Below are 19,562 nucleotides of genomic sequence, written 5' to 3'. Positions count from 1 at the left end.
AATGTAATTTAAAAAACACATTTATGCTGAACGCTGCTATCAGAGAACCCTGGCCGTAAGGAGTTTGAGACGCAGCACTTAACCATTATGTTACAATTATGTTATTGTTTGGATTTTCACATGTTTCATGCCTAGCATTTTATCATTTAACATATTAAATTATGGGCTAAGTATGAAATGTAGGCCCCATAAAGCACCAAGCCATTCTGGCCTAATGGTTAAAGGCTGGGTTGCGAACTTTGGCAGACCAGGGTTCAAAGATGTATGATTCTTTATTTTAATTAACAAATTTAATTTAATTAAAAGATAAGCAATGCAAGTGGGAGGTGGCGAGGTCTGTTGCAGTGCAGTCCTCTGAACTTATTTAGCATGAGGGCATTTAGACGCAACTGCAATATCACTCACGTCCAAACATCCCTCGTGCCAAAATAAAGGCACGGGAATGGGTTTCTCGCCGAAAAAGGTTCACTGAAAAGGGCAGTGTTGCGGATTGCCCGTGCAAGCATATTGGGCTGCGCCAAAATGATGGCGCCGAAAAAAGGGGTGTCCCGCATGGAGAAAGCTGCTGTGTGCTCCATGGCAAATAATTTAATCTCACTGCGCATTGCCTAAAAACATTTTGAGTTCTCAAAGTTTTAAATATATCATAACAGACTGCATCCGCATTATTTCTTTTCAACCATGATACTGTGAGTCCTTGAAAGTTTTGCACTCAGAGATAATTTGTTTGCCTTTTGCTGAATTGCATTCTGGTATTTGTAATCTCACAGTCACGATGGGGGGAATAATGCCACAGTTGTATACTTTTTGCCGAACATATTTCTTTACGGATTTATATATTTGAGAGACACTATGGTATGTGTACTTTTCAAGTTAGCTTTATAAAGCAGAGTATTGTTTAAAGCCAGACAAGGGGGTGAGGACGGGAAATGATGAGAGGACAAGTAAGTCATAAGTATTTGTCCACGAAGTGGCTAGAGAGGTTGTAATCCTGGGCTCTGCTGCAGTTATTTTACCCTGATTGTTGCAGCTTTTCAGGGCACTAGTAAACGACACATGTGAGTGAAGAGCAAAACTTTTTTTCAGAGGGCGGACACAACCCCTTGGTTTTTATTTAGGTTGGCAAGCTTGCTCAAGTATTTGGCTACCAGGATTTGACTCAGGTTGTCATATCCCCAGTGCAGACGCTTACTCACAAGACCACAAGCACTTGTTTCGTATCGGGATTTAGTTTTCCAGGGAATATTTCATGACAGATTTCTAGGTTTTAAATGTGAGCACCTTTTATACTTTGCCAACATATTTTTCGGAACATTTCCTCTCTCAGGTTATTTTTCTGGTGTTTATTACTTTTTTTTAAAGTCCAATGCTATTTTGTCTTGCGCACTTTCATCTAAGGACCAGGTCTGTATTATTAATGTTAATTATGTATGGAATAACAACACGCTTGAAATTCAATGAAAAAAACTTTAGTTGCAGGGATGTTAAGGTGAGCAATACATTGTAACAAAACCTTTGAAATACAAGGGAAACACTTTTTTTGCAGGAACGTTAAGGTGAGCAATACATTCTAAAAATAACCTTGAAATTCAAGGAAAAAACTTTAGTTGCAGAGAAGTTAAGGTCAGAACTTAATGGACCAAAACCCCTGAAATTCAGCTAATGCCATCTTAACTTCATGCCCCCTGTTGCGTAGCCTATGACCACAATGATGACATCACAGATCAAATCACTGATGACAGCACTAATTACATGTTGTATGAGAACACTGATGACATCACAAATCACATCACTGATGCCATCACTGGTGACTACACTAATTACATTGCAACCATAATTGGCCTTAAGCATGGCCTTCAGCCATGGTCAGTGTGCATGGCCAAATATATTTTACCACATGACTGGGTGCTAGTCATGGCTTTCAGTTATGGACAGTGGTGACAACCTTTACCCATGTGCGCTGAATATTTTAAAACACTAACAGTCTACCAACATAGATTTCGGCCTTTACCAGTGGATACAGCTTTCAACCGTGTCCACTCTATATTATTTACACTGGTCAGGCACTAGCCATGGACATTAGCAAAATACAGGTAAGTGGCCAATGCCTTTGGCTGTGCTCACTCTATATTCTAACATATAAATGGGCCACTAGGCTTTGTCTTTGACCTTGACCAGTTTGTTCATCTTTTGGCCATGTCCACTGTGTTTTTTACATTAGTAAAATGCAATAAGCGATGGCCTTTGTCCCGTGCCCACTGTGTATTATACAATACTAACCAGCCACTAGCTATGGCATTCAGCCGTGCCCACAGTATATTGTATACACTAACCATGGTCTTCAACACAATACTAGCCAGTGGCCACGGTTTTCAGCTATGCGGACTGTATATTCTAACATATTACTAGGCACTAGCTATGGCCTTTAGCCATGGCCACTGTCTACAGCTTTGAATGTTGCCCACCGTATATTTGAAAACAGTGATGGGCTACTCGGCATGGCTTTTAACCGTGCATTTTGGTATTTTTGAACAGTCACTGACCACTAGCTATGGTCTTTGGTACTGGCCAGTGAGGCCAACCTTTGTTATGGCCAAGTCCATGGTCTAAATTGTTATTAAGGTTACCAAACATTTTGTGAGCTAACTTATAAATGATATTATGTCTAATTTAATTTTTGATGTAATCAGTTATAGTCAATGTAATTAGTGTTGCCACCAGTGATGGCATCAGTGATGTGATTTGTAATGTCATCAGTGTTCTCATACAACATGTAATTAGTGATGTCATCTGTGATGTCATAATTGCGGTCATAGGCTGCGCAACACAGATCGTGAAGTTAAGGTGGCTTTAGCTGAATTTGAGGGGTTGTGTTGCATTACGTTCTCATCTTAATATCTCTGCAACTAAGTTTTTTTCCTTGAATAAATATATAAAAATATATATGAATTACATGGCCTGTGGTAGCGGCTGTATATTAGGGTTAAGTTGCTAAACCCATAGGAAGAGCACTTATTGGGCGGCTTATAACTTCGCTCCCCCTGGACGAATCCTCACCAAACTTTGCAAAAAAGTATATGACCCACTCTGAATTGTCTTGCAAAGTTTGGGGAGGTTTGGCCAAGGGGGGGGGCAAAGTTATAGGGGGGCCCCAAAATGTCTTATTTTCCCATAAACTGAATGGAGAAAAAACCTTGCTCACGCCTACAGCCCAAACTGCTGGATGGATTTCCACCAAATTTGCGGCAGGAGTGGCGGCTTGGTCCCGAAAGCATGCTTTTGTAAATTTGGTGGAAATCCATCGAGTAGTTTTTTTTTAAACAACTAAAAAGTAGGTAGCAAAAAAATTAGTGGTATCTAGGTCTGCTCCGCTGATACACTTCCCTGTTCGGTCCACGGACAGGACTCAGATTGGCTTAAAGGGCAATGTGGTGTCCGCAGACATTGTGGTAAAAACATATTATAAAAACACAACATTGCACTTGTCAAAGTTATCAAATAATCTCTGGGGAGCTGAGGGGTGATGAGGATGGGATGGGATATGGCTGCAAGAAGCAAAAAAAACAGGCATTTTTGCCGCGAAAGTCCACGAACAGTTCGGACGTTCACGAACAGTCCTGAGAAGTTCAGGGACACTTCAGATGTTTGGGGGCAGTTTTTCGATGGCATATAACTTTGGAACCACTCAATGAAACTGCATGAAATTCTGCAATTATATTCTTGACCTGATTCCGAATGAGTGTGCAAAGTGTAGTGGGAATCTGTCAATAGGGGGCAAAATTATAGGGGTCCCAAAATAATGCAAAGGTTTATAAATGAGGTGCTATTTGACGAATCTACACTTAATTTGGCAAACCGATTATATATCTAGATATACATGTTTTTGTAAAGTTTGGTGGGATTCTGTCAAGAGGGGGCAAACTTACAGGGGGGTCCCAAAATATTGTAAAGGCTTATAAATGTGGTGCCATTTGACGAATCTACACAAAGGTTTACAAAAAGATTATAGATCTAGATATAAATGTTTTTGTAAAGTCTGAATGGATTTTGTCAAGTGGGGGCTAGGTTATATGACAATTGTTTGTGCATACATTTGACACTTTTGAAAAAATAAAACATGGGTGGATTTCTAGCAAACTTGTGTAAGGAGCATTGGCAAGGACCTGAAAGCATGGTTTTGCAAATGTGTCCGTGTTTTATTTTTGACAAGTGTCATAATGTAGGTACAAAAAATACTGATATATCTTTGGTGAATGAGGTGTAGTCTGTGGCCATGGGCAGTAGCCAGATTGTCTGGGTCATGGAATAAGGTCATGATCCGGATAATCTGGCTACTGGCCATGACCACGAGCGACAAAATATGGGGCTGGCTTTGTGGTAAAGTTATTCGAAATTGGGATAGATTTGAAAGGGAAGAAAAATGTGCTTGTGGTAATGAGGTCATAGGGTTCTCCTTTCACCTTCTACAGGCTTCCATGGAAAGCGAAGAGGGGCCCTGTATGGAACCCCGCCTTCCTTTACATGGTGGCCTTCTTGGATAAGGATTTTCCTTCCTATACCGGGATGCCAAATCCTTTTTTTAGCACCCTGGATTCCCACTTTGGAACCTAGGGTGCTAATGGCCTTCCTCCCCCATTACAGAGGCTGGAATGGGGATAATGGTCCATAGACCTCGTTATTCATCCTCGCTTCACTTGGGCTGATAGCTTGGGCTGCTGGGCCGGTATCCACTGTTCCAGTCCCTGGAACGGAGGATGAATGCTACAATATTCCCATTAGCATAACACAAAAGGCAAATGGAAATGTTGGAAAATCTAATTGGGTCTATGTACTTTACTGAGAAATATAAAGTAGATGGAGTCTATACGTTTGTTTTTTTTTTAGTTCTATTTTTTAACTGCGAAAGGTGGCTCCTAAAGGAACATTTCTTTTGTTGTTTTTGGATTTATTTATTTTTTGGCAGGAGAGCTAAGAACGAAAGGTGGGGAGGAAATGAGGGAAGATGCACCAAACACTAATATAGAGGTGTAGGTGGACAGGGGAAAATGTTGTGCGTGTTTTATTTCGAAGGTATAGGGCAGTGTTTCTCATGCTGCTTGATTACAGCAGTGGTGGTGGCTCTTTTTGCTAAAAGTATGTACTGTGTACTAGATTGTTAATGGATAATGAGTAGGAATAGGTGCTGGAGCTGTGCAAGGGAAATATTTAAGTTGAAAGTTCCTAGATCATTAGAAAATGCAGTTCCGAACTGCTCGCGAAGCACGGATCTTATCGTGAAGTGCGGACCGGTTCTCGGATATGTCATCATACCGCACGCCATGCGTATGGTCGTGTGGCACTGTCCGGAAGGTCCACAATGAAGTCAGATGATCGTAGACGTCTACGGATGCAAAACTAGTTGAAATAGTTGCAAAAAGTGTTACAAAATTATTCTAGAATGTGGGAAATGGCAGAGTTTTAAGGTGACACTTAGTAAATTGGACACAAATATTGCTATTTTGGGTAAGTATGATATTAGTAAGTTGTAGGAAAATAGTACGCACTGGTAAAAACCTATGAAATTCAATGAAAAAACTTTGTTAAAGGGACGTTGCGGTTAAGTTGCACTAATAAAAACCTATGAAATTCAATGAAAAAACTTTGTTAAGGGGACGTTATGGTTAAGTTGCACTAATAAAAACCTATGAAATTTAATGAAAAAACTTTGTTAAAGGGACATTATGGTTACAAGTAAAACCGAAAAACCCCTCAAATTCGCCAGTTATGGTAAGCTAAGCAACCATAACTTGCGCCACCACCGTGCACTTGTAAGACTACCACCCAGGACATCAAAGATGACATCACAAATGGAAACCTGTTTTGGCAAAAACCATAGGAATATAGAAAAGTGTACCAAAATGCATGGTGGTTAAGTAAATCACAGGACAGTGTCTGAAGAGTGTGATACTGGGGAATCAACTAAACATCAATGTCAGATGGAGGCAGTGGCTAATTGGTGATGGAAGCAGTAAAACGGGGTATCGGTTGCATGATCTGTAATGAGTGGACAGTGTGGTGTTTTGCAACAGACTTAAATGTGAATTTGAAGTCAAGAAACAGAACTGCCCAAGTGAACTGGTACAAAGTATTGACATCAAAGGACCTGTGTTGTTTTTGAAAGCTGGAAGATTTGAACTCTTGGGGAGAGCACCCCCTATCTGGGAAGTGTCCCAAGGAACTGTGTTGTTTCTGGAAGATTTGAAGTCTAAGGGAAGGAAACCCCCGATATTTTGTGAACTGTTTTCAACTTGGGGAAGGGGAAGCTGATAATAAACCGAGAGCTGGAAGAAGCTCTGAACTTCCTTTTGCACACTAGCATTTTGATGCTGACATCCCTACACATTTTATGCAGTTAGTTGTGAGGGCAAGTATAGGTTTTGGACACAGACTGAATTTTGATATGGACTTTCTGAAACAGACTATCCTTCGTTTTATTTAGGTAGGGAAAACCCACCTTAGCATGGGGCAAGTTAAGCCTTATTCCATCCTGACATTATAGTTAATACAACTTTGTGAGTTAAAACCTTTTTGAGAACACATTTGAATATGGTGTCTGTGTCTACTCCATGATGCCTTCACAATGGTCATGACATTTTGTTGGTGGGGGGCATGGGGATTGCTTTTTGGTCAGGGGCATGGGGATGGTGTTGTATTTGGATGGGGGTGCGTGGTCATGTGGCATGGTGTTTGCATGGGAGGGCATCGGGCATGGCATTTGCTTGAGTGGTGGGTGGTCATGGGGCATGGGGCATGGTATTTGCATGGAGGGTCATGGGGCATGGCATTTGATTGAGGGGTAGGGGTCATGGGGCATGGTGTTTGCTTGGAGTGTGGGGGCCATGGAACATGGTATTTGCTTGGGGGTGGGGGATCATGGGGCATGGCATTTGTTTGGGGTGGGGGATCATTGGGCCATGCGTTTGGATGGGGGATCATGGGGCATGGCATTTGGTTGGGAGTGGGAGTCATGGGGCATGGCATTTGCATGGGGGTCATGGGGCATGACATTTGGTTGGGGAGGGGCCCATAGGGGATGGCATTTGGGTGAGGACCATTGGGCAAGGCATTTGCTTGTAGGTGGGGATCATGCGGCATGGATTTTGGTTTGAGGAGGGAGGTCGTGGGGCCTTGTGTTTGCTTGGAGGTGGGGGGTCAAGGGGCAGGGTGTTTGGATGGGTGTGGGTGGTCATAGGGCATGGTGTTTGCATGGTAGGTTATGGGGCATGGCATTTGGTTGAGACTGGGGGCAATCGGGTATGGCATTTGCTTGTAGATGGGGGTCATGGGCCATGGCATTTGGTTGGGGAGGGAGGTCATGGGGCCTGGTGTTTGCTTGGAGGGTGGGGGGCCGTGAGAAATGGCATTTGCTTGGTGGTGGGGGATCATGGGGCATGGTGTTTGGTTAGGGTTGTTGGGTGTCCTGACCCACGTTTGGACTATTATGCTGCAACATTTGGTGTTGTGGGCTTAAGAAATCCAAGATGGCAGAAAAGCCCACATTTGCACCAGAATCCAGGAGAACTGCGCAGTTTTGCGCACACCAAAATGGTCACCTGACCTACCACCCACCAGTGCGAGCGTGATGGGCCAGAAGCGCCATGAGTGAAACGTGGTGACAAAGGAAAAACAGCAGTGCCTGTTAGCTCAAAAGCGCTTTGAAATCACCTTTGTTTCTCTGAAATGCAAGCTAAAAATGCCTATTTTAAACATTGCAAGATATTCAAAAATCTCACTGAACACCAGCAGACATTTGGCAGAATGTAGTCTTGTGTGCATACAAAATCTGGAAAGATGAAGAGCCCAAAACAATGTTTATAACAAAACTGGCTGAGCTGTGGATGTCAGCAGCTTAACTGAAATTGGATTTAAAACCACTAAAATTGAAATATTTAAAATAAATGAGTGACCTACTTTTGAGTGTCATATAGGTTGCAACTGTTTAAAGGTCATAGTTTTGAACTTAGAATCAGCGTTCTAGCTGCATGTGTAAAAATTGTACGTTTGATTTGAATGAAGAAAACTGGAACAAAAGTGACATTTAGCTGAAGCCGGGCGTGAAGAGATTGAATTCTGCCTGGCAACTACCCCCGACAGGAGTTGAAACTTGCCCCGCAACTGCATTCCAGGCCTGGCTGCCTTCTGCTGTTCCCACCAAAAGGAAATGACACCTCCCTGATTGAATCAGGGAAAGAGCACCTGGGAGCAGGGAAACAGAACAATGAGCCTTCCTTGGCTAAGGCAAATGTTAAATTAGGGGGGGTCGTAAATGGCTTCCTCTTGAGAGAAACTGGGAGGGGCAGTGCCTCTGTGAGCAACTTGAGTTGGAGGAAGTGGACAAACCAGAAATTCCACCATGTGCTTTGGGAAACCACACCCCTCTGGGCCAGAGCATAATTTTAAAAAGATGGATAATTCATAGTACGGACTTGTCAAAATTATATAATTAATATCATTATTCTTGTGATTTTTCTGTGCACATTTTAAGAGGTGTTACTCTGTGGTATGTTCTGGGGGGTAGTAGCGGAAAATAAGGTATTACTCTGAATGTCTGTATGTTAAAAATCTGACACTTTATCATCTGATGCCCATATTCCTTGTGCATGTTTGTGTAAATTCTGGAAAAGTTTAGAGGTTGTGTTCTTGATGAAAAGAGCAGAATTCTGTCATAAGTGGACACGACATCTTACAAAGACAGGGATCGGATGGTTTGGTGCTACAGAAAATATGTTAACTGGACATATAATATTAGAAACATTGTACGTAGATAAATATGCATTTTGATCAAGAATAGATTTGTGTGCAAATTGACCAGGGGTGGATCCTCTGACCCATAAACTACCTCATCACAATGACACTCCATTTCCTTCCCCCAATCAAGGGAGAGAGGAGAGCTTGGCCATTGATAAATTGTGAGGGGCAGGCTTAGTTATGCACACACCCATTTTCAAAACACATAAAAAGAGACTGCTTGGACAGGCAAGGGATTCATTTTCCATTTTCTTGCGGAGCATTTTGCCAGATCACACAACATCTAGAAGAAACATCCAGAACTTAGACTTCAGATAGACTACAGAACTTAAAGCAAAGGCCTACCCCACAAGCTGAGAACTCTTCTCAGCAGGCCTTCAGAATCCAGCAATCCAACCAAACTATTCTACAGCCGGGCAAGCTGTTGGATTCTTTCCCAAGAACTTTTGCCAGAACCAGTAGCAGACCCAGAAAGCAGTGCTGTATCCAGAGAGACGAGAACCAGAGAGACCCAGATCAGACCGCTGTGAAGTGCAGAGCAGAGCTGACCCAGAGAGCTGCGACTTCAGAACCACCCGCCAGGAGTCTAGTCCAAACTTGATCAGACCTTGACGGCCTATTTCAACTTTAGAGTGTGAGTACTCAGCTAGAACTGTGCCAGAACCAATCTCTTAGTCTAAAATAATCTGATCCAAACCATTTTTACCTGTCCAGAAATGCATCATACAATCGTGTGTCGCTTCTCCGATTTTAAACCTGTAAAAGTGTAATTTTGCCATTTTTAATCATTATTTCATTTCTGAAAAACTACCTTCATAAAATCGTCCGTATCTTTGGAATCGTAGGTGCTAGGAACGAGATTTAACTTTCATATGAAAGCTAAGATTCTAGGCATCCCAAGAAGCCTACAACCGACACCTTATAGTTCCTAGGTAATCGCAATCGACGCACTCAGACAAAGTGTCGCAAATTGACAGTTTGCTTCATTTCAACCACGTGTAAAAATATCTGTCTTTTGCTTCCATTACTGAATCCCGTTTTCAACCTGATAACCATCCCTGAATCATTGGTAGGGCAGACCTGAACTGATTTAAAGTATCTCTCACTCACCCTGAACCTCTACAGGGAATTAAAAGCATTTTCAGCATATTTTTCACTTCATTGCCACCACATTTAAAAGGATCTTGCCTGCTTTAAAATCATACCTGTTTTCCTCTAAGCTCGCTGGGGGGAACTGGAAATTTGTATTGCATTTTGTATTCCTGAGAATTGTGTGTTCTCCTTCCATCTCCTTATCTTGCATAAGGGGGGAGGGAATTGTGAAAGAAAAAGTGATCATATTATCTTTTGTTGAAATCATATCAAGTTTATTTCTGTGCTGCATTTTTCCCTCATTGCTTTCCTTGAAACCATAAAAGTATTTTCTGCTACCTTATCCTTCCTATACTAACTCCTCATTGATTGTAAAGAAGTGTGCTAGTGTCAGATTATCTATTGTTGATCAACATTCTATTCATAAGGGTGCTATCAAATATTAATTTATTATAAAAGTGTGATATATATATATTGTTTAATTTTTCCAATAAATCTTTTAAATTGCAAAACAAACCTACTTCTTGGCTCAGTGAGATCAGGGGGATTCATAGAGAGGGGTGTTATACAAGGGTTTATCATCCAGAGTATAACTTGTCATAAAAATATATAAATAAGTGCTTCCCTTGGGCGTCCAAGACGAGGCACTGACTCAGTGGGATTGCTGAATTGAAGTCACTTAACAGATTGGGGGCTTGTCCGGGATTCTGGATTAGATCTATCACTTGTGCAGATTAATACAGTGTGCTAACTGACAGGATTTATAAATCCTGTTGGATCACCACGCTGTGTTACACTGTAAAAACACCCCTCAAAGGAACACTCTAAGGAAACGGTCTGTTTTGCAAAATAAAATACAAACTTCTGTAAGTCAGGAAGGAAATCAATTTCAAGAATGACGACCTTGGTAGATATCAAAATACCTAGAGAACACCTCTTACATAAGCTATTTGTGAGAGGTGAGTGGGCTAATCAGGACCAGGCGGTCTGGTTGCAAGCAATCGCACCCCAGATCACTGAAACAGGGTCAGATAGATGGAGAGATCAGGGTCCCTTACATGTGGCCCTGAGTGAACTCTATATGGCCCCTAAGGCCAAGGATGAGCACAACAAGATTGCCAGGGTAGCGGCATATTTATATTTATATATGGGAGCCATACAGGACAAATGTGCTGAAGGCCAATATCTGGCAAATAGGCAACTGATGGCATTAGAGAAGGCCCAATCTGACCTGGTCTCTTCTGAGCAGAGGCTGCAGAGGAAGATGCTCTGGCAAGAAAGGAAAAAGGCCATTAGGGTTGGGACTCAGGAGGTAACCCTCCTGCAGCAAAGACTGGCCCAGTATTCCAGGTCCAACCAGGAAGCGCAGAGAGAAAATGAGGCTCTCTGTGAGCACAATGATAGGTTCCAGCAACAGGTAGCCATGCAGGAGAGACTGATAGAGTCTAGTAAGGAATTAACTGAGGAACTGAAAGTGCAGGCTCTTGCATTGCAACAGGGAGCAGGGGCTGACAGAGATGAAGTTCGCTGGGAAAGGGAGACACCTGAGCATAACCTCAGGAGCCTTAGTACCAGAGGCCTTCATCTCTCCCAGTCCTTGGACTCTGCCACCCCCATGTCCCCTGGCGCACATGAGCACAGGGCCACAGGGATGGCAGATTACTATCCAGCCAAAAGTATGGGGTTCATAGGCCAGTACCTCCCAGGAATGGATGGGCAGGCATCCGGGTATGGGCATCCAAGCACAGTGCAATTTAGTGAGGAACCCCAGGAAAGTAGGCCCACTAAGGGCATCCTAAAAACCTCTGCCCAGTTAGGTCAGTGGGGGGGTACCCATCAAATCCTGGCAGCAAGGAGGGATATGAAGACTCCTCTGAGCGGCCCAGGACATAGGAGACTAGGTCCCCATATTCTGCCAGCCATTCCCAGGCTCACAGAATCCGGGAAAACCTGGAAGATCAGACGGGCACCTCTGGGAGCAGTGTCTCTGAGTCAGAGGTTGAGTGGACCAGGGTTACCCGAACCAAAAAGGCCAATAAGGCAAAAAAGGGCCTTGCTTAAGGACCCCTTAAAGCAGATCAAGGCAAAAAGGAGTGTCATCACCCCTTATCACAAGAACGCCAAGTATTCTCTTTGGGAACACTTGGAGCTCTATGAGCAAATGATGGAGACTTTCCATTTGAAAGACAGCAGTAGCTGCATTCAGTATGTAAAATGGACATTCTCCCCAGAATACTCCAGTTTCTTTGCAGGGCTGGAGGACCAAAATCATTCAAGATGGTCCACCTACAGGGCGGCCATCTTGAAACATTTTTCTGTTCACAGAAATCCCCAAGAGGCTCGCAAGGCAGCCTACAACTTGCAATGTGGGGAGGATCAGGCCCCACAAGAATTTGTGCAGGATTTAAAGCATGCTTTTGCGCAGACTACAAAAAGGGATACGCAGGGACAGTAAAGAAGTTGTTAATACGTTTTTCCATGCCTTACCCAAATACATAATGACCCAGCTCGTGAGAGACTTTCACGAGAAAAGATCTTTAGACTGGGTCATTGAGCAAGCCACCCGCATCTATGAGGTGCAGAAACCGGTGGAAAATAGGAATCAGCCCAAAAAACCCAAAACCAACAGCACCCCTGCTGCTGCCAAGGTGGCAGAGGTAAGGGTTGCCCCCGTTTTAGATTTGGAGATGGGGGGGCCTAAAAACCTGCCTGCACTGAATAAGTCACAGCCCAGAAGGCCCTCGGTCCAGTCACAGACAGGGAGTCAAGGAGGTAATCCCACAAATTGGTGTCCCTCGCTCCCCTGACTGTGTAAGTAACCGCTACAAGGGAATCAAACCGATCCTGGGTTACGTGTGGACTCCTCCAGCCCAAGGGGGGGATCCAGCCAAGCACCTGACCCAGGGAACTTCCCTCCTAACTTCCCAGAGGAGGGCAGAAATTCCCTAAATCCTGGGCAGAACTTGTTCCCCAGGTATCCACCCAACTTCCAGCCCCAAAATCATCCATCCTTCTTTCCCCAATTCCCTGAGCCCAGAAAACCGAATCCGGGAGAGGGGAGGCCAAGGGTGGAGGGGTACCCAAATCTTCCCAACCCGCGGTACTACCAGAGAAGGGATAGCTACCCTTCCCGGGATCAGTCCAGCGAGAAAATAGTACCCAATATCAGCCTGAGCGGGTTTCACAGTTAGAGCGCCAGGTCCAAAATATGGCACGGGATCCGGGTCACATACTGAGGGCTCAACAGAACCCTCAGATGAGCATGCCACCGCAGAATGCCCCAAACTCTGGGCCTGGTGCTCCAGAACAATGACGGGGCAGCACCCCGATAACCCACCGGTTCCCAGGGAGGAGGCACAAGGGGAAGGGGGGTGTAAAGCCTTGGATGAAGCTTCCTTTCCCACTTGTAAACAGCCCCTGGAAACCCAGGAACCGGAAACAAAATCTCCTACCCCTGGAAGTCTGCCACCCAAGGAGCAGAGAGGAGGTAGGAAAAACAAAGGACCCAAACAGACCCACTTTGTGGAGGAGGTACAGATCTTCCAATTTGAGGCAGAGGGATCCTCAGAGGATCCTGGGAAAAGGATCTTCTCCTTCAGAGATGGGGGAACTCCTCCCAAGGAAAAATGGGTCCCAAGGGATTCCAACCCAGACTGGGTAGATGTGGGGATTGAGCTGTCATCGCCCATCATTCTATCCCAGAACCAGTGCTTTAAGTGGGGTAAGAAATTGAGGGGGGGCCCTCATTTGGGGGCGTGGCTTTCATTGTGGGCATGGCCTAAAAGTGCACAAATCATAGTAAGGTGCGCAAACAAATATATAAATGTATGTGAGCATTTATATGTTTGTATGCGTACTACTATGGTGTGTGTACTTTTCAAACCATATTTTATAAACATAGCAATGTTACATATTTATATGTTTATAAAAGGTGGCTTGAAAAGTGCACAAACCATAGTATTTTACGCACACTTGTGTGCTTACCTTACTATGGTTTGTGTACTTTTCAAGCCACCTTTTATAAACATAGATATTTGTAACATGTTTCTATGTTTCTAAAAGATGGCTTGACACGTAAACAATTCAAGGCATCTTTTATAAGGCTTTGTCCGTCGACAAAGCTTTATAAAAGATGCCTTGAATTGTGCATGTTTCAAGCCGTCTTTTATAAACATAGAAATAGTTCTACCTTTATAAAAGATGGCTTGAAACGTACACAGTTCAAGGCATCTTTTATAAAGCTTTGCCGACGGAGAAAGGCACCTCGGGCTCTGTGATCTATCTGCTCAGAGCACATAGATCACTGAGCCCGAGGTGCCTTTCACCCTCTGCGAAGCCGCGGGCTCGGTGATCTAATCTGCATATTAGATCACCGAGCCCGCGGGGGTCAGTGACCTGGGGAGGGAAAACAAAGGTACAGTAACTTCCTCTGATGACCCTGATAAGGGGTCATCAAAGGGATTTATACTAACTGACAGAAGTGCCGCCAGCCTCAGCGTCGCTGTGGCTGGCTGGCACTTCTGTCAGCTTGGCCGACATAATGACGGGCGCATCTCCCGTCGCGGCTGCGGCCGCGGCGGGATAATGCATCCTGCCAATGTTGTGTGGGACGGGGGCCCCGGCTGGGCCCCGGCTCAGCCCCACTTTCTGGAGACTGCCGGGGCCCGGCCCCGGCAGGCCCCGGCCCACTTTAAGCACTGCCCAGAACCAACAATACCTAAAAGCCCTGGTTCAAACCCATCCTGGTGACTGCCTCCAAAAAGGGGGGGGGCAGCCCAGCACCGTAACTGGGAGAACCCAAAACCGCATCCATAGACTGGGTAGAGGTGGGGATTGAGCTGTCGCCGCCCATCATTCTATCCCAGAACCAACAATACCGAAAACCCCTGGTTCAAACCAATCCTGGTGACTGCCTGCAAAAAGGGGGGGGTGGCCCAGAACCGGAACCAGGGGAACCTAAAACCGAATCAATAGACTGGGTAGATGTGGGGATCGAGCTGTCGCCACCCATCATCCTATCCCAGAACCAACAATACCAACAACCCCTGGTCCAAACCCATCCTGGTGACTGCCTCCAAAAAGGGGGAGGCGGCCCAGAACCGGAACCAGGGGAACCCAAAACCATATCCAGTTGCCAACTTTTTCTTTCAGATTCCCGAGACTCTCCACAGATGTTTGCCCAGATCTCTTCTCTCTCAATGTCCAAAACCAGAAAATTAGCCCACCAGTTGTCCAAAAATGTGCATTATCTCTGCCCCCTTGAGGAGAAGGAGGGAAGATACTATGCCCCGGTACAAGTACAGGGGCAGGGTACAATTTTACAAATTCCAAATTCCTCTCACCTTGCTTCCTGGACAACTTCAGAACTTTGACAGGAAGGACATTCCCGTCGAGGGGACTGTAGATTTGGACATCAAAATTGGGCGTCACAAGGTGAAACACCCGGTCATAGTAGTGACTCCAGGGGGCACCCCTTGTTTGCTAGGGAATGACCTCCTGAGAAGGTTGTCACCCCTCATAGATTGCATAACAAGGTCCTCTGGACCCAGACTAGCCAACCAATAAAATTAAAGCAGAGTGTCAACTATGTTAGCTTAAACGGCACCTGCCACATGGTTGAACAAAAATCTGACCAAGTAGAATTTCACTTCCAGAACAACCAAATTCCAGATGTGACAGTAATAGCAGTAGGACAACAGACTGGTGATGGGGGTCCTCTCTATTTCTGAAAATCAACCTTCCCTCCAGTTTAAGGTGGTATTCCACACTGGAAGGAAATACTCTGAAATTCTTTACTAATCCACAATCAGACATTCCCACTCCGATAGTCCAGAAAGATGTGAAATCAGCTCAGAGCCTGGCTGATATTCAGCACATTGGAGATCAGTTGTTCATCCCTGTTCAGTTAAAAGATGGGAAGGACTCTGTTCTCGCCCGAGTGTGTGTGAACAACGGTAAGAGCTTCATCAGCGAAGCCATGTTCCGCCAACTCTCAAAAGATCCAGCCATTCCCACGTTCAAACTGATAGACAAATGGGAAATGGATCTGGAAACACCCAATTCCAAACTTCTCCTGCCAAGCAGGTGTATGCTCAAAATCTCCATTGGCAACAAGAGCATAGTCCATAATTGTTGGGTCGTGCGAGACGTCACTGCCGCCTTTTACTTAGGCAGTGACATTCTCAATCGCTTTGCCATTAGTTTGGACCTAATAAACTTCAAAGCTTGGTCCCGATTAGCAGATAATCCCATGGGCTTTGATGATCCAGAAAAAGCATTTAGGTCAGCTCAATTGCTACCTTATGCAGTTGAAATTCAGATTAAAGAGGAAGTCACCATCCCAGAAAGGACCCGACAATTCTCCCTGGAAGTGAAAGTTAAAACAGGACAAAAATTGAAAAACCCTGATGCTTATATTGATCTAAATGCTTCCCTCCAACAGCAAGGGTTAGGGGTAAACCCAACACCATTAGTCAACATAGAACATGACACCATTCCAATAGAGGTGGATAACAGCGACTTAAAGAGTATTACTCTAGCCGCAGGCACCATTATTGGAATGGCGGTTGATGACTGACATTTCTCCATTGATTTAGGAAATTAACTGTTAGGACCAGTCCCCAAGGACTGTTTTGACAGTGACAGTGATGACAATACAACACCAGACAGGATCTTTACCCGGCATGGGGGGAACTTCCTGGTGTACACTTCTTGCCCTTATGGTAAGGAAGATGTGACTTGTGACTTCAGATGGGATGAGGTGATTGTCCAGGTCCATGAGGGCTGCCTTTCCCACCTGAAGCCTCCGGCCCAAAGCAGCACTCTGACCAGGGACTTCTCCGCACCCAGCTGGAGGAGGCCGCTGAGATAGCAAAACCAGAAGTCTTTCCAGGCTACAGGCAGATGGTGGAAGAGAGAGTCATCCTAGCTGAGGCCTGTGTGACTCTGGAACAGAAGCAAAAGTTGAAACAAGTTTTCTTGGAGTTCCAAGATCTCTTTGCGATAGACTCATATGACTGTGGTCGCACCGACATCCACACAACATCCACACAACAACAATTCCCACGGACCCTGGCATGACTCCAGTGTTTGTGGAGCAATATCGCTTGCCTCTCGCATCCATGGAGTCCATTACTAAAACAATTAAGAACCTTGAGTCCCGGGGAATAATCCGTCCAGTACACAGTTCCTTCAATAATCCGGTGCTGGGAATATTGAAGCCAAACGGCCAGTGGAGACTCTGCGCCGACCTTAGGGAGCTCAAAAAACGGGTCCATACTTCCCGATGGCCTCTTCCCTACAGGGGTCACAGGTATTCACGGCATTAGACCTGACCAATGAGTACTGGACTATGCCTGTCAGTAGGGAGGACCAATACAAACTGGCTTTTACCTTTGGGGGCCAGAAGTACACATGGACCCGGACTCCCTTCGGATACCTCAACTCCGGCAATGAGTTCAACATTTTCCAACATAAGGCCATGCCCAAACTGGGTCCGAGGGGTAACCTGGCTTATGTAGATGATGTCCTCATCAAAAGTTCATCTGTGGAGGAACACATAGCGGAGATCCATTATGTTCTGACACAGTTGAGGGCCACCGGAGCAAAACTTTCCTTTCAGAAAGCACAGTGGTGTAGAACCCATGTTAATTTCTTGGGGCATGAGATTACTCCTCAGGGTCTCTGTCCCCAAGAAAAGAAAGTGGAAGCCCTCCAAAAATTGAAGGATCCCACAACTCTGCGGGAACTAAGGAGCCTCCTTGGACTGACTAATTACAGCAGAAAGTTCATTGAGGGCTACACAGAGATCACTAGACCCCTGATGCATCTTTTGAAGGGGGGGGTCAAGTGGGAATGGGGTCCAGAACAATCCGAGGCAGTAACACAGCTCAAAAGAAGCCTCTCACAAGCACCATGCCTAGCTTACCCTGTCAGAAACAAGGAGTTTTTCCTGGAGACAGGGTTCTCTAATACGTGCTTGATGGAGTATTATACCAAAAGCATGACAAAGTCAATAAAGTAATCTCCTATGCGAGCAAAACTTTATCCTCTGTGGAGGCAAAATTCATCGATTGTGAGAAGGCACTCCTGGCAACGGTGTGGGCATTGAAGAATTACCGCCCGTTCATCCAGGTGGAACACATCATAGTGGAGACACCAGCCTCTGCAATATCTCCAAAGTGACAGAATCCGGGCCGGAAATGTGAGTAATTCCCAAATTACTTCCTGGATCCTGTCAATGCAAGGCTTTCCTGTGGAGGTCAGATATGGCCAAAACAAGAAGAGTCCCCTCGCGCATGGTCTGGCTGACTTACATGATTGTGCCAGAGAAAACTGTCTCGAGGACGAAAGTCTAAAAATGAAGGACAACATGGAGGCATACCTTAATTCCCCACACAAATTCTTTGAAGAAGACAAGTGTGAGGGAATGCCCACTGTCTATGTGGATGGATGCTCTTACCATGTTGACAACGGGGAAAAAGAACTGGTGGCCAGCGTAGGGAATGCATGGGTGAAGGAGTCCCCAGAACCCTCCGCTGGGTACAAAATTGGTCCCCGAAGTAGTCAGGTGGCAGAATTGATGGCTGTGTATCAAGCCATCCTCACTGCTGTCCAACATCAACTCCCTGGTTAATTGGAAAGCCAGAGGCATGTTATGTGCTAATAACAAACCCTTGAAACATGGGAAGTTAATTCAAAACATTGATGATCTTGTCACCTCGAATGGGATGACCATCTACTGGAAGAAGATCAAGGGTCATTCCAAAGTAGAGGGACCAGACAAAACTGGAAATGACTTAGCTGATCAGCTGGCCAAAACCGGGGCCATCCAAGGGGATTTAATAGAGATTGAGTCCCTGTTGGGGGTAATCCAGGTCACTGCTATCACTAGGTCCCAGAAAAATGCTCACAATGATCTTTCAACTGCACAATGGCGTAAGGAGACCCCAGATGCTGATTTAATCACGGCTCAGAAGGGGGATCCAATAATTGGTAAGTTTTACCAACACATTGAGGACCCTGAGAACTTTCCCCTGATGGATACCGAATACATTGGGAAAGAGGACCTTAGAGTGTTGATGAAATGTCCAAAAATGTTCCGAATCCAAGACGGTTTGTTGGTAAGGAAATCCCAAGCTGGCCATGATCAGTGGGTGGTCCCTACCTCATTCCGAAGCCTGTTGTTAGTCACACCCATGATGCGGCCAACGCCGGTCATAGGGGGTTTCATACAACACTTGAGATCTTAAGAGAGGTTGCATACTGGCCACACATGGGGCAGGACCTCGACCAATACTTGAAGGGGTGTCTTGTGTGTGCACAATTACAGCCAACATCCCTCGCACACCGGGCGCCTCTCCAAAAGAGGGGGATGACACTGCCATGGTCAGATTTGCAAATCGACTTCATAGGCCCCTTGATTTGCTCCTCTAGGGGGAATAAGTACATGTTGACGGTGACATGCTTGTTTACCAAGTGGGTGGAATGTCTCCCGGCCCCAAACTGCAAGGCAGAAACAGCAGCTGCCCTGATGATTAACCATCTTTTCCCATTTTGGTCTACCTCAAAGGATTGAGTCAGACAAAGGTAGCCATTTCACCAGCGAGGTAATGACAAAGATGTGGGAGATACTGGGTGTCAAAAGGAAGCTACATATTGCTTACCGGCCAGCTTCTTCTGGG

Source organism: Ambystoma mexicanum, chromosome 2q (genome assembly GCF_040938575.1).
Source record: "Ambystoma mexicanum isolate Mex_15411 chromosome 2q, UKY_AmexF1_1, whole genome shotgun sequence".
NCBI lineage: Eukaryota > Metazoa > Chordata > Amphibia > Caudata > Ambystomatidae > Ambystoma > Ambystoma mexicanum.
The sequence above is the reverse complement of the archived record's forward strand: the minus strand, read 5'-3'. Positions refer to the sequence as shown.